This window comes from Platalea leucorodia (assembly GCF_965183815.1).
Source record: "Platalea leucorodia genome assembly, chromosome: 1".
In the NCBI taxonomy this organism is placed as follows: domain Eukaryota; kingdom Metazoa; phylum Chordata; class Aves; order Pelecaniformes; family Threskiornithidae; genus Platalea; species Platalea leucorodia.
This window is the reverse complement of record NC_138823.1, coordinates 73429742-73445753: the sequence shown is the minus strand read 5'-3', so window position 1 is coordinate 73445753 and position 16012 is coordinate 73429742.

Genomic DNA, 16012 nt, shown 5'->3' with positions numbered 1-16012 from the left:
CACAGGTAAGCGTTACTGAACTTGTCTTATGATGAGTGAATCCAAAATACAGAGAGGTCAACTTGTAGCCGAAAGTGATGTTAGTTTTCCTGATTCCCGGTAAAACCACTAAATATTGAAACAGATCCTCTGTGTTCTCACATCCCTACTGTGGCAATCAAAGTAGAATAACATGTGCCTTGAGGAGGAAAGTGAGGATTGCCCTCCTAGCTCCATCTCTCTCCCAAAGGACAAGGAATCCTGGAGAGATGGCGTGGTCAGATGTCTTCTGTTTCCTAACAGGGCAATCATTTCTGGATGGTTTAACTTTCAGTAGGTGCCATTTTTTGCCTTGTTTTGGTAGAAAACACTTTATCCCAAAATTAAACTATTAAAATTTATTTTGCTTTATGCAAATCAGCTAAGATAGTTAGCTGATGTAAAGCTTGGTTTGGGTTCTGGTAGCTCTCTCTAGTGAGACTGAGTCATCACCGTCAGCCTCAAGAGCAAAGCTATAAAACTTTTCATTACATAGTCTTTTTTCAATGAAAACTTCCAATTTTTTCCTATTTTTTTTTTAATTTTCAGAAATAAACTTAATTTGAATGTCAAAGAGATTTTTTTTCTCTTTTTTCCCCTCTTTTTTGCCTCCTCCTATAAGAAATAGTTGCCTACCACCTTCCCTCTGTTCTTTTATTTTTAGACACACTTCTTTGCTGTGCTGGGAATTTTTCAGCACTGCCATACCTTTGGAAAAATACGTGAGTGCAGATCTGATAACTGTTTCAGAATTGGAGCAAGTTTGAATAGTTGTAGAATAGCAAAGAAGAAAACTAGTTGGAAAAAAAAAAACAACCCAAAATAAACCTTGAACTTTGTTCATTTTTTACACTCAACGGAAAAAAGTAGAAACAGGAAAAAATAACTATTTGAATATTCTTTTCTGAAAGGTCACAAACATGTGGGTGGAAAAACTAAAGTCTCTACTCTTAAACCTTCAGAATCAAAGAAACTTCAGAATGGCAATACATTTTGTAAAATTATTTTTCCATGATTTGAACCAGGTCAGGACTAAATGTTCAATTCTGGACAAAACTCACGTCAACCCCTGTAGTAATGTTTAATGGTTAGAGAACTTGTATGAATCATACTATGATTTATACTTTATTATGTGCAGAGCAGTTAATAGGATATTGGGGCAATCGTCAGGGAACTGGTACAGTATCTTTTGTGTAGCTTGCCAGCAGGACTTAAGAGTTTGGATGATGTGTTAAAATACTCTTACCTTAAATCACAGAGATAGATACAGCAGTAAGCTGAATAGTCCCTATCCAGGAAAAAAAAATTGCCCAATCAGATACTAATGAAAAAATAGTATTGTGTGTGTTCAGTCTCAAAATGTTCTTTCTTAATGAGTACAGATTCATGCAAGATGCGCAATTGTCAAACCTGGGATTCAGATTTCCTCAAATTTTGCCATGTTTGAAATCCAGAACCAGATCTGAAGAATGATACAGTTCAAGCCTAATAAAATAAACACAGGTGAAGTCCATGAAGCTTACAGAAATCAGTGGAAGTTTTATTATGTGCTCCAATGGAGAAAGAATTTCACTCAAAGATGCGCTTGGAATCAGGGAGCCTCATTGTATTACAGTTATGCAAAAATATAACTGTGCATGACTGTGAATTGGTCCACAATCAGAGAAATGGATGAAGAATGAAAGGCCTATTAACTTTGTCATTAAAGTCCAAAGAAAATGTGTGTGGACTACATCTGTTACACCCAGGCTTTTCTAGATGAATGAACACCAGGATTAAATCAAGCTAAATTTCAGAAAGCTACATGTATATGGGATGGCAGGAATGCCTCTAATCATGCATTTTCATTCCCAAAAGGATTTTGGAGTTCTGCCATTTCAGAAGGGTCATCAGGCAGTAGCATCCCGTAAGGACAAACTGAAAACTCATATAACTGAATTATAATAATAAGTTAGCAGTTATTTATCATTATTCCTGTTAGGAATTCACAACAAAACAATTTTGATTACAATGTATAACACAAAAAAATCCATGGAAAAATGTGAAAAGAACAGTCTAGAAATCAAAACAAAACGAGTCTGACTTTTGGTGCAAATAACTTCGTCTGTAATCTTCTTTCTGTCTTGTAAATAATAAACGTATTTCTAACACTTGTAGGATTTGGATTCCTGTTGATACAGAGCTCTAACAGCAAGCCATGTGTGACTCCAATAAGACATGATAATATTCTGTCAGCTCATCAGTTGGACCTTTATACTGGAAATACCTGGCTCAGCCATTATGTGAGAAATCATGCCAAGGCATGAAAATAATGTGATTCTTTTAAAGAGAAAAGTTGTTTAAAATGTCCTGTCCTGGTTTATAGGCCAAATTCCTGCACTAAACCATCCAAGAATAATTATAATACTTTGGAGCTATTGGAAGGCAGATAAGCTGAAAGCATGTTTATTTTTAAATGGTATACTATATAAAAAGCATTACACGTCTCAGTAATTTTGACACATTCCTGTTTATTTTGAGCAATGCCTTCTGCAAATTACTTTGTAAATGCTAATCGATGTGATGTTTTGAAATCAGTCAGAGCCGGTGAACCTGACAGACCGCTTCAAACTGTCTGAGCGTACATTTAACAATATTTTGTGACAACGCATTGTTGTGCCAGAGCATTTTTTGGGAACACAATGATTCATCCTATTTACTTAGCTCAATGTAACAGCTAACAACCAGTATTTACACCATGCAGAACCGCAGCTGTCGTAAGCGGCGTGTGACAGGACCTCGACTCGGCCAGAGTGTTGGCGTGGAGCTGTGTCACTGCCTGATCGCTGCCCGAAAGCACCGCTCAGATAAAAGGAGACCTGGACGGTATCTAACTGATTAGACGATTCTGGTTTGCACTGGAAAGCCAAGGAAGCATAAATAGTTACCACATGGGGGGGTCCTACCTGAAAGCAGTGCTAAATGAGACCTGACCTACATCTGCCCTCTCCAATGGCTTAGGTATGTGCTGGGAGAACCAGGTAGTGTGATATATGGAATGAAAGGGATTTTTTGTTATTATTATTCTTTAAACATCAAAGAAACACTGTCTGCAAAATACAGCTAACAACTATCTGCTCTTTCACGCTCATGGAAATTTATTATTTTTCAGTTGTGCTTTCTCAAATTGAAATAAAACTAGTAGGGAGTGGAGAAATATGTTTTTCTTTGTGTATTAAAAATACTGTGGCTAAATCCAGCTTTCCTTGCACAGCTCAGCACGAAATCCATAGTACAATTCACATAAGTAGCCTTAGCAGGATCTGGTGCTCAATCTTCTATACAGGTAAAACCAAATTCCTATGTGAGTAGTGTGGTTCAGCAGAATACATTCTGCAACTACCCTGTCCATACAGCTACCCTTGACAAGGATGGGATGTGCTCATTAAAAGCAGAGCATATAATAGAAAATTTCCTCCATAAAAGGAGACTACACTTCCATGTAGTCTCACTGAAATTAATGGAAATTGCACATAAGCAAATGATTGATAGAATATTTTGACTACAGCATCACAGGGAGGAATGTCTTGTGAATGAGAGAGGAAGAGGTTTAACTCTCCCAGTCAAAACACGGTATTTAGTTTAAAGCAGTCATAATTTTAAAAGTATGTTAAAATTAATTTTTTTTCCCCTGTTCATTTAAAACTGTGACATTTTTCCTTGTTGCTTTTCTAGAGAAAAATCCAGCTACGGATATTTACAAGAATGATTACTCAACACATCATTACCGAATTATATATTTTCAGCTGACAGCTAATGCAGAATTTGTTTATCAAGAATAAGATAGTTTCCCTAGCGATGGTAAAATCCTGCAAAAGCTCTTTGTGTCACACTTTTATCCACTTAGGTATGTAAAGCCTTAGGATGGAGGACAGAATATATCTCTCAAATTGACTGGCCTGCAATAACAGTAGAGTACACTCTACGCCCTCAGGTTTCAAGCTGACATATATTTTGTAGTGTACATCACACCAGCCTCGTGCAGTAGCAACACCGAAGCAAGAATGAGCATCTAAAATGATGTTATTGTTCGGGAATGAACTACAGACCTTAGATAAAGTTGGCATTAGCAATTTTTTGACCAGAAGAGGTCATATTCTGAGAGGTTAAATAACTGCAGTTGTTAAAGGGAGTGACTTATTTAAAATAACCTAGAGTCTCAAGGGTAAATGAGTTGGAACTAGTCTTCCAGGTGGTTTGTGCAATGTGAGTTTTTTAGCTTACAGAGGTTTAGTATCATTTTAGTTTTTATGATGAAAACTGCTGTATCAGATGCGTATAGGCCAGGATTTGCCAGCCTGGAAAAGTGATGACAGAGTGGTGATAACAGAAGTCTGTGAGCAGCAGTAGGAATGGAGAAATTGAGTAGGAAGTGATTATTTATGGTTCCTTGCAATACAAAAAATGGGGGTAATTAATTGAAGTTACCAGCAATTTAAAAAAAAAAAAAAAAAAAGGAAGCAAGTTTTATGAGACTAAAATTAAACTCTGGAATCCATTGTTACAGGATAATTGTGGAGATCAAAGTAAAACTGGATTTAGAAAGGAATTAGAAAAATTCAAGGAAGAAAATCCATCAAACACAGGGATATAACTTCAGACAGGAAATATTTTGTTACTGAAATGGTATCTGCACACACTATTCCAATAAAGGAAATATATTTTCTATTTGTGACCAGATCATAACTGTTCCTAAAACTGCTTCACGCTAGATATAAATACTTTTGTATCATACATTTTTATAGATAACCATTTTTAATATCTAATTTAAGTTATTTCTTAAAATTGCCTTTTGGGGACAGGGTTTTTTTTTTTCTTTCTTCCTTTTTTCATCTTTGCTACTGAATGTAAAGAGAAGAATATTTCTTACTCTTTTTTCCCCCTGATTTTTACCATTTTACTTTGTTTTCTTAGTTTTGGTTTGGTTTGGTGGGGGTTTCTGGCAATTTGAGTATTTTTTTCCAAAATTTTGTAACTGGGTAAACACTACCAGAAGGGAAGGAAACAGGGGTGGGGTTTGGTTTTTGTTTTTTTTTTTTTTTTTTAGAAAACTGAAGAAAATCACAGTGCAAAAGAAATATAATGGTACTGATGTCAGGGGAAAATCGTAGTGGACCATTCCTAACTGTAGTCGGAAGAGAGATGCCTAAATCATAACTCAATCAGATGTTGACAGAGAAGGAGAGGAGAGACAGACACAGTCAAAAAAGAATCCCCAGAGAAGATGATAAGTCTGTAGCTTGACAGGGTCCTGCTCTCAGCCTTTCGGCCTTTAAACCTCTCGCACTGTAGCTAGCCATTAGTAAACAGATTGCTCAGAAGAGGCAGAGGAGGAACACGACAAGAACAGGGCCACGGGAGCCAGAAACACCATGATTAATGATGTTCTGCAGACATGCAAAAGCAAACGCACTCCATGTTCACGGCATCAAACTCAGCTGCAGTCTAACAATGATTCCTTAATTGTTCTCTTGGCATACGGCACATAGCTTTTCTTCTAAAAATCATTTTATATTAAAATTCCTGGTAAACCTTTTATCCGGACCAGCAGTGAACTAAGCAGTGAAGCTTGTCCTGGGAAAGAAATAAATTTGAGCAAAATGGCTGGAGAAGTGGTGGAGGAGAAGATTCAATCTGGAACAAAGACTAAGTATCATGCTGTAGCTACCTGTGCCACCTGAATCACTTGAGGAGTAGAGAAGTGAAGGAACAGTGAACTTCACACATGCCCTGTCTAAGGAGGCCATCTTCCTGCCAGCGAAAATTTGCCTTTGGCAGGAGCAAGTTTTCTCCTGAGGCAAGCGTGAAGGGTAAGGCTGGAAGTGGCAGGGCAGAACCTGAGGTGCTCTCCTGACCCCCAGCCAGTAGACCTACTCCTCTGCTACCAAATCACAACCACCCTGCTGCAGTGCTAGGTAGAGTCAAGGTCTGCCTTGCTGCCCCAGGGTTGGGAGAAAGAATATAAAGGCTCAGTTTTACATTTACAGTCACCCTTCCCCAAAACCAGAAACATCAAAAAATCTCACATTTTTGCTGTCCTTTTGGCAGTCACATGCCACCAAGTTTGTTGACAGTTGGTGTTCAGGCAGAAAATGAATGTTGTTGTTTTCCTGTCATGATCTTTGCCAGCATGGCTATCTCGCTGTAGTTTTAAGGTATCTAGGTGGCTCCTTTTGGAAGAATAAATTGATAGCCCTATCCTGCAGCCCTCAAATTGGGAGCCATTTTTACCTTTCACTAGCCTAGCTCTTGGAGCTCCCACCACCACAAGGTGCAATTCCAGTGAAGAAGTTTAACACAGAAAGCTCTAAAATATTCCAAAAACAATCTAGATGCAGAATAGTTAGTCAATAACTTAAGCTTTCAACTGAATGGTTATTCATTACATATCTTCAGCTATTACATCCCTGGTTAAAGAATAAAGAAAAAACTTGCTTTTCAATCTGCTGTCTTCAGAAGATGTTTGCTTGGAAGCCCTTGGTTTTCTTCTAGGATATTTTATCCAAAGATTGCTTTCAGGGTCTCTATTCTATTGTTTCACCATGAAAGCTTTTCCCTAGAATACCTTTTCCATTTCTTAAAGCATAATTTTGCATTGGTCTGCCCAAGACACAAAGGTTAAGAGAGTCTCTGAGGTCTGATCACAGAAGTGATGCCCAGTCACTCTGCCAGTGGGGTTGGCTACAGCTGAGGATGTTATTCATGGGAAGGCTGTAACCCTAGCAAAGCTGCAAACGCAGGTAACTGCAAGCAGTGGAGGTGGTCTTTCTCACTACAGTTGGAAGGGAGCTGCTCTCTTCTCTGCTTCTTTGAGGTGGATGCTTTGTTTTGGCACCTCCTTTCCTCTTGGACTGAACAGGCATTCAGGATTGACTTTCCAGGCACGCTGCAAGATCTGCCTAAGCTTTGGGAGGGCTGTGATAGGGTCTGGAATTTACCGGTGAAGGTAATTACAGTTTGGGATTGATTTAATCTCAGGCCTGTTGGTTTCTTACACTCATTTGTGAGAGAAGAAAGCAGATGGCTTTTTCTTCTATGCTGTTTTTCTCTAGCAGTCTAGAAAAACACTTACAACCCAGAAAAGATCCATTTTCTTATTAATGGAAAAAGGTAAATAATTGATAAAAAGGCAAACTTTATAATCTGTAAACCAGTATTTGCAGAACAAAGTGGAATACCAACCAGTCTTGCTACAGACATCAGCTTTGCATCCAGCACTCCTTAATGAAAATAAAATCCAGTGGCCACATCTAACTTATCAACTGATAACTTGGAGCTGCAATCAGAGGTTCTACCTGAGTAGCACCTGGTGGCACACAAAGCATTTATCTGAGATGCGTCGTCAGAACCTCTCATTTACCACACACACACAGAGTAAAAAGCGTTCGTTAAACAAATAAGAGTAGAAATGGGAAGATTTATTCTGGAGACTGTTGAAAGTCTAACAGGAAAGCAGATTTTATTCTTATCAGCTGGGAAAACAATTGCAAAATATAATCTTGTTTTGCCTGGCTTGCATTTTGCTCTCTTTCTTTTCATTTTTAAGATGATACCAGCTCTGACTTCTGTGAAACTTTTTCATTTGTTTCACAGTCCATTTTTTTCAGAAATTCTTTCACTGGCAGCTACCTTTGTGTCACTTTTAATTTCAAAGTTGCTGCTTAAAATCTGTTCTGTGGTACCAATACAATTAGTGGCATGTTGACTGCTATTCCTTCTGTTTTTTAGTACTCTATCAGATAAATTTTACAGTCCAAGCAGAGAATATGGAGCTAAATGGATCTTTTTACAGCAAACTGGAAGAAATATATTGCTAGCAATGTTACTGTGACAATATATGTACTGTAATATTAAAGCTATATTTTAAACTGAGAGTAGTTTGTAATCAATACCAAAGGTAAATGTAAAAAATCAGTGAATGTTAGTTGTATGTAATTTGAACCTCTGTAAAGTATTTCTTAGATTATGCACAATGCAATTGCAAAATAGAAAAGACAGTCACTCAAATCAATAAGGGCTCATTTGAAAGCTCGTTCCTACTCCCTTGGCAAATACTGCCATCGGCAAAAGCAAAAGCAGGACCCAGTGTGCTTCAACGTGCAGTTCATTGCACTGCAGTGTTCACAGCATCATGTGCCTATCCACGTCGAGATTAGAATAATAATCTTGAGTGTAGGGAAAGCTCCACCAATGTTGGCTGAATTCCATTTTAGCTTAAATCTGGTGGTCTAGGATATGCATTTAAGATGTATGCTTGCCAGTGACTGACTGCACACTGATATCAGTGAGAGAGGCATGGGCTGTACAAACTGGAGGTGAACTCCAAACACTACTGTTGGACTGCTATACAGTGGTGTTGTTCTGCTGAGGTCGCTGACGGTATATAGGCTCATTGGTACCAGTATAAGAAAGATGAGAATCGCCTTGCTATAAACAAGAAACTCAGATCATGAGTTTACGAGTTAAAAAAAGGAGGAAAAAAGGATTGGAGACCTCAGTCTGGCCTTGTCATGCTGAGAATGGCTTAAAATTTCACTTACAATACAGACCTGCCCCATTCTGCCACAAGCCTGATGGCCTCTTGATGTCAAATACTGTTTTCAGTGGTTTACCAACTCTCAGAGTATGCTAAGACTGAAAGCATTTGGCTATGCATCTGGACATCACAGGGATCTATAAAATTTCCTGCCTTTTTCAACTGTTAATCTAATTTCTATGTGTGAGGGTGAAAATAGAACTGCAAGTCATGTTTCAGTGCCTGAGTGATTCCTGCTCCAAGCAGCAAATTGGTCTTAGGCTGGTAAATTTTCCACTCTAAAAGGTCAAAGTTTGAGGGGAGAGAGGGCAGCATCGACTTTCTGGTATTTTTCATGCTGAATGGGAGATGACCCTTAGGAATTTTTAGCAGGCTCTTTTAAGGCTTGAAGCTATGACAGGGTACAGCTGACAAGTGGAGAATGCTAACGAGTAAATGCCACAATGGCAGATAGCAAAGACAGACACATCAGAATGAGGACATTTGGCAGCCATGCATTTCTCAGAGGTATTATGCAGTAAAATGAGGTGCTTACCATATAGACACAGGAGATGTCAACTCAGGACCATTGTCTACGGTGTGTGGTTACCCTCAGTACACATAAAAAGCTTCAGATTTAAAAAAAACAACAGGCTTGCAGTCATTGCAGGGGTGGGATTTCAGTTCATTTTCAGTACAAATCATACAGTTAACTGGAAGCAAGCATTGATTGCTTGGGGTGAGCCAAATTTCTTGATGATATCATATGAAGTCTGCTGGCATAGTCCTAATACCTTACGAGACCAATGGAACTGATGCAGCTCAAGGCTTGCTGGAGTTCCCTCCTTATAAAAGAAATAATACAGGCAGTTCTGGCAGTCAATACCTCCCTGTCCTGCCAAGTTCTTCTGATGCCATTTCATATTCATAATGCCCAGATTACTTTCTTGAGCTTTTTTGAATATCCAGGGTGGGAAGGGATGCTGAAAAGATGGTCTGTCAAGTACAAGCAAACTGAGATCTGTCTTAACATGGAGAAATTATCTACTTTATGTGACCAATTGTTGTGTTTTGAAAACAATATCACTCTAAGTTTTATTTCATCTTATTGAAATACGTATTTATCTGCAGAAAATCTTATCTACCTGTACCATGAGGACTGTGTTCAAACACACAGCTCATCATCCTTCTTTCTTAAAATGCTTTGAGTGATTCCCAGGTCAGACAGCTGGATTATTTCATTCATTTATTCATGAAACAAGAATAACTTTGATCACAGCTAAATAGGTCTGATTCAAAATACCAGGCAGTAACCAAGAGCTATACAATGAGAAATTGCTTCTACATTATTTAAATATGCTTTAAAATCTTTTTATTCTTTTTTATCTCAGCCCTGAAGAGAGATGAGAGGACTATCTGGAAATCGGTTCTGAATTGATGATCAGCACCATCGCGTCGTGCAAGCTGAAAATGTAAGGAACTGCTTAAATTTACATCACTGATATGAAGTTCCCCTGGGGAGACATTCTTTCCGCCATCTTCTGCCAGGGCCACAGTGAGAGTGGTATTACTATAGCCAGGCAATAGCAGAAGTTGTTGTGAGGGACAGAAGTTTACTTCAGGCACTTCATATCAGTGGAGTTCCTTTCTGCAAAGTAAAAACAGATTATATGTATCTTAACAGTGTAAATCGTTAGTGTGCACCCATCCCTTGATCATACAGAAGAATACTCCAGTCCATAGCACTGTTATGTACACTTTATTGAATCTCCACATTTTCTTTGAGGAGTGTTAAAAAAAATTGATTTTTGCCTACACCGTGAAACTTACTGAAGGAATTCTAGTACATAATGATTACATGACAAGTTCCTTACTTAAAGGGACTATGCAGGTCTTGGATTTCTTCCACATTCTGACTTTTAAGTGATCTTTGATAATCTATCTCGAAAATAAGAAGGTATTACATGACATTTTTGATTTTCAGAACTGTATAGTACTGTTATTGTTGGATATCTGCTGAAAGGGCAACACAGCAGGGTGCAAGAATCCAGGAAATTTCTGGAGTTTAGATACCATTCTTTAATACAGGTGCTGGATGGGTCAAGCATTGGAGGTGCCTCTGTTGGATTCCTTACTGGTGGATAAGTAAGTAGTACTGGTTGAAGTTATGATACTCAATTACAATCTTGGCTGTGATTACCGTGAGAGGATAGAGCTTGAAATCCCTTCAAGATGGGCAAGAAGGGGGAAACCAGGCAGCTACCTGCTACTCAGCCTAACCTCAGGCTCCAGGAAATTTATGGAGCAAATCCTCCCGGAAACCACATCCAGGCACATGAAGGCCTACCACACAGTATCCCACAATACCTTTCTAGGAACTCAGTGAGACATAGACTAGTGAAGCGGACTACCAGGTGGTGGAACAGGCTCTAAAGTTTGTGATGAATGGTACAAAGTCCTATTGATGGTCAGTCATTAGGTGTGTCCCACGGGAGGGACCTGAGGCCAATACTGGGATCAATACTGGTTAATGCCTACCAAAGACCTAGGCAAGGAGACGGCATGTACTCTCAGCAAGTTTGCAGCTGACAGCACGTTGGTGGGCAGATGGGGAGGTGGGGGAAGGCAGTCAATGCACTGGAGGGCAGGGCAGCCATTCAGATGGGCCTCAACAGAAACATCATGAAGCTCAAGAGAGAAAAGTGCAGAGTCCTGGGGCTCTGCAATGCGGGTGCTGCAGAGTCCTGGGGCTGAGGCTAGGCTGGCTGAGGAGAAGCCCTGCAGGAAAGAACTCTCAGGTCCTGGTGGCAGCAAGTGAAACAGGTATGAGTAGTGAGCCTATGTTACGATGGAAGATCATTCCTTACTGGGCAGTATTATTGCACCATCGTCAGGTCAAAGGAAGGGATTCTTGCCCTCTGCTTGGGACTTGTGAGACTATACCTGGACAACTGTGTCTGGCTTTGGGTTCCTCAGTACAGAGAAAAAAGAAAAAACTGAGAAAGTCTCACAAAAGGACACCAGGATGGTTAAGGTGACATACAGACAGAGACAAGGGACCCGTGTTTATTTGGCTTGATGAAAAGAAGGCTACAGAAGGATTTAATTTCAGTCTTCAGTTACAGAGAAGGCAGGTCCACACTCTTTTGGAGGTGCACAGGGAGAGGCTGAGAGGCTATAAATTACTTGAAGGAAAAAGGAGGAGATAAGAATGAAACTGTATCTGCTATTTCTAAACCACTAGTGACACCTAGTTTCCAAGAAAAATACCGGCAGCTACATTAACACTGCAACTTAGAAAAATGCATCAGATATTGTGTTTACGATGCTAGATTTGAAGGTGCTGGATAACCCCAAAGTAATAGATCCTGATATTAAAAATACGTTCATTAAATCTCTGCTCCAACAATAAAGGACACAGAGCTTGCAGTAGAAGGCACTGATGCTATAGCATATCAGAGACATTTCCATGTCTGTATTTGTGCTGTCAGACTAAATCATTCATTTCTCATTAAGGACTCACTCCCTGATTGTCCACACACTGTCCGTATTGACGTGCACTGACGACAACCTTTGGGGTGCTACCATCTGGCTTCTCAGGTGGGAACTCTTGAAGTGGAAGCAGCTTACTCATGTGCAACTCCTACCCTCACAGGCAAAAGAGATGCAGTTGAGCCAGGTTTGGCTTGAGCTGCTCTGCTTATGGTACTCCAAAGACACTAGAGCACTGCAAAGCCCGTGAGCCTCCTTTCCCTCACACCGGCCCCAGGTCAAGTTAAAACAAAAGCAAAGCGAATGTCCACTCTGGGCCCTGGAGGACCATCCAGGAACAGTAGGGTTCTCCTTTCTGGGACAAGAGCAAATCTCTGGCAAGCATGTTGGTTTGGAAATTCTGTTCACTGGGCACAGAAAGCCACAGGTATGTGACAGAGCACACAGGTTCTGACGGACAGAAGAGGGGAAATGTCAGACAACAATGCCATCCTCACTTTGCTTCCAAACTTTCCTGCCTGTTGCTCACCATCTCCCAAGAGAAATCAGAATCCCACTTCCATAGAAATGAGGGGCATTTACCCTAACTGGGCAGCAGCTGTGGCCAGATGTGACAGGATAGGAGAGTCACCTAGTGACAAAGCATATGGTGGCTTGGACCACTACCAGACAACGACAGCGTGTCTGGTTACTACATTATAATCAGCAGACGTCTGAAGAAACACGGACTTTCCAGTGCATTCACAGCTGACTCCCACACACAACTGCTTATCCATCACCAACCCTGACTACATTTTGAGTCAGATATGACAAAATGATGCCACAGAAAACAAGTACAGCAGAGGACCATGTCACTAACAAAAACTGGCAAAATTACTGTGCTTGAGTCATGTTCCTGAAGATGTTGCAAGAGCAAACTAAGAACCCCTACTGCCTGCACAATTTTCCTTTCTACATACCCTCGCCTCGTTTATTGTTCTTTCCTCAAAAAGCTCAAAAATACAGTTTTAATAAAATAAACATCCCTGGGGAACAGCCACCTAGCACTCTGGCAATTCTCAGGTGTGCCTTCAGTGCAAGGAACAGAGAAGAGCTAGTATGCATCAAAAAATACATGGATTTTATTTATGGACCCCTCATACATTTGGGGAAACTGTGGCTACTGAAGTAATTGATGTTTTTGACAACATAACTGAGAGCTAGCATGTAGAAGATATGGCTGATGGCTGTGTAGTAAGAATTCCAATAGACTTTTCCATCCCACTCTGCCTGGTCATTGATCAGCAGGAGTTTGGGGGTAAGCACGCTCCAGAAGACAAGAAGTACCCTCTGTACGGAAGGATCACACTGGCACACAAGTTAACCTGAGGTGCTCCACATGATAGGAGAGTCATGTTGTGTAGCAGGACAACCTATTGTGTTATGCGTCTCCAACTGATACGAGCCAAGCAAGCGAAGCCCTACGGTGTGGATTTGTACTTGAACTTGTACAAGTACAAACCAAGTTGTACAAGTATATTGCTCAGCAAATGTGAATAGTATAGTATATAGTCTAGAGCACTACTCCACCATCCTCCTGCTCAAAGCAGGGTCACATATGAGGTCAGACCAGGGTGGTCAGGGCTTTATCCAGCCAAGTCTTGAAAATCTCCAAGGATGGAGACTGCACAACCTTTCTGGGCAACCTGTTCCATTGTCTGACTGTCCTTGTGGTGAAAAAACTTTTTCTTTATATCTAGTTGGAACCTTCCATTTCGGTTTATGACTATTGCTTGTCAGCCTCTCCTCATGCATGTCCATGAACGGCTCCATTTTCTCAGTAACCTCCTCAGAGGTATTGGAAAGCTGCCATTAGGTTGCCTTTACTTCTCCAGGTTAAACAAGCCCGGTTTCCTCTGTCTCTCCTTCTGGGTTCTGTGCTCCAACCATCTGACCATCTTGGTGGCCTTCTGCTGGACTTGCTCAAGCTTATAAATATTTTTATTCCAGATGTGGTTTAATGAGTACCAAGTAAAGGTGAATTAGCGCTTCTCTCAACCCTCTGGCTATGCTTGTGGTAGCACAGCACAGTATGCTGGCAGCTGCCATCTCCAAAACCATGAGCTGAGTACACAGGAACAAAAATAAAGTGTCTGCTTCCTACGGTTGAATGGTTTCTGGGACATCGTGTCCTCTACTGGATCACAAAGGTGAATCAGCCTGTTTCCTTTGATTTAAAGTCAAATTTAAATTTGCATTTTCAGAATTTTTAAGAAGGATCTTCACACAGTATATCAACACATTACAGAGTTTTCCTTTTCCTTGCAAAGATAACATTATTTATTGTTAGGAATGTGCTTTATTACTTTTATGCTGTGACTAAGAGCTATATACACTCTAGGGCACATATTAATGATCCATTAATATATTGCTCAGATGTTTAAAATTACTCAGCCTAATGTTTCATGCCTTTCTGCACACCTGAGTTAATACATACCCTGGCGTGCTTTCTTGCCTAGTTACGGCACTCTCTCTACTAAGGAACACTGGGACTTGATTGCATCCATATATTAATCACAGTGTATGTTTACATAGTATGACTTCACTTAATAGCGTAATGATGAAGAAGCTGGATGTACATAGCTGTCTGGCTGAATGCCTGACTTAGGAAAAAGGGAAGGTTTTCTACAAATATCTTTACATGTCCACAGAGGGCCAAAGAAATCACAGAAATGCTAAAGAGATTTTTTTTTTTTTCAGATTGTACAATCTATCTTTCTGCATAAAATATGGGAATGTCTTGCTGGATCATATAGACATATCTCAGTGAGTGGTTTTTGTTAGTCTCCTAAGTAGCAAATAATTTCTGCCTTTAATGAATTACATTAAAAGGTGAAGTGCTTAGTGGCAGGAATTCATGAAAAAGAACCATTATTCACCCCGAGGATTTTGGCTCCAGTAGGCAGCTCCTGTAAGTGACTTCAATGGGCTTCTTCCTTCCATTTAAGCTTTCTTTTGTTCTCTGCCTTCAGGACTTCACACTGGTTCAACTCAAATTTTATTTATTTATTTATAATTTCTGCCAGGGATATGCCTTCTTGTTATACAGGTAACAAATGGGGTTTAATGTTTCTGAAGAAATGACCTATATGAATTATCATCTCTCAGTCAGGAATCACTTTACAGCTATATTTTGGGGTCTTCTTTTCGCATTTCTCCATTTTTCCTGCCCTTATTGGGATGTGGAAGTAGGATCGTTTACACAGAATTGAGTCGTAGGACACAGAAGCATATTGTGAGAGATGGAAAAATATTTTTGAGTACGAAACTTCAGAAACGGTTATACTGGATGGACTGGACACTTGGAACAATAAAAAAGAACTGATATGCCAGTGTTGTATTTTTGAGATCCAGGTAGCAATTGGTATGCTGACTAACACAAATTCTCAGACAGGAAACAAGACCAGAGAAACCTCATTTCTCCTTTAATACTATTGCATCTCCTGGGTGGGACTATTTGAGAAAAAGCTAAAAACATAGGTAAAAATGGCAAAAGGCCAGCCTCAAACAGAGAAAGATCTGGTCTGTTCTGATGCAAGAGCTGATTTCAGCTCAAATCCCACATGGCTGATGAGCAATGTTTAGTAAACCAGGATATACATAAACTGTTTTACTGCTCTATGTAGTGGTGTAAAATAAGGGTTCCTAAATAATTCCAGTGAAGCATAGAATATTATTAAGGATAAATAAATCACCCGGTTACATCTCTGGGCTTCAAGAGAAAATGAAAGGTGACAGCTGTTTGGGGGGAGTACCAGACTGGAGAGCCCTGGAAGAAACAATTACAGTTAAAATGGAGTCTGAGACTAAGACATGTTCATATCAACAAACCATGCAATGAGATCCGTAGGCTTGGTGAACAGCAAAGTAGTCAGGTGGCGTATATTTTTAACATAGTCTATACCTTTT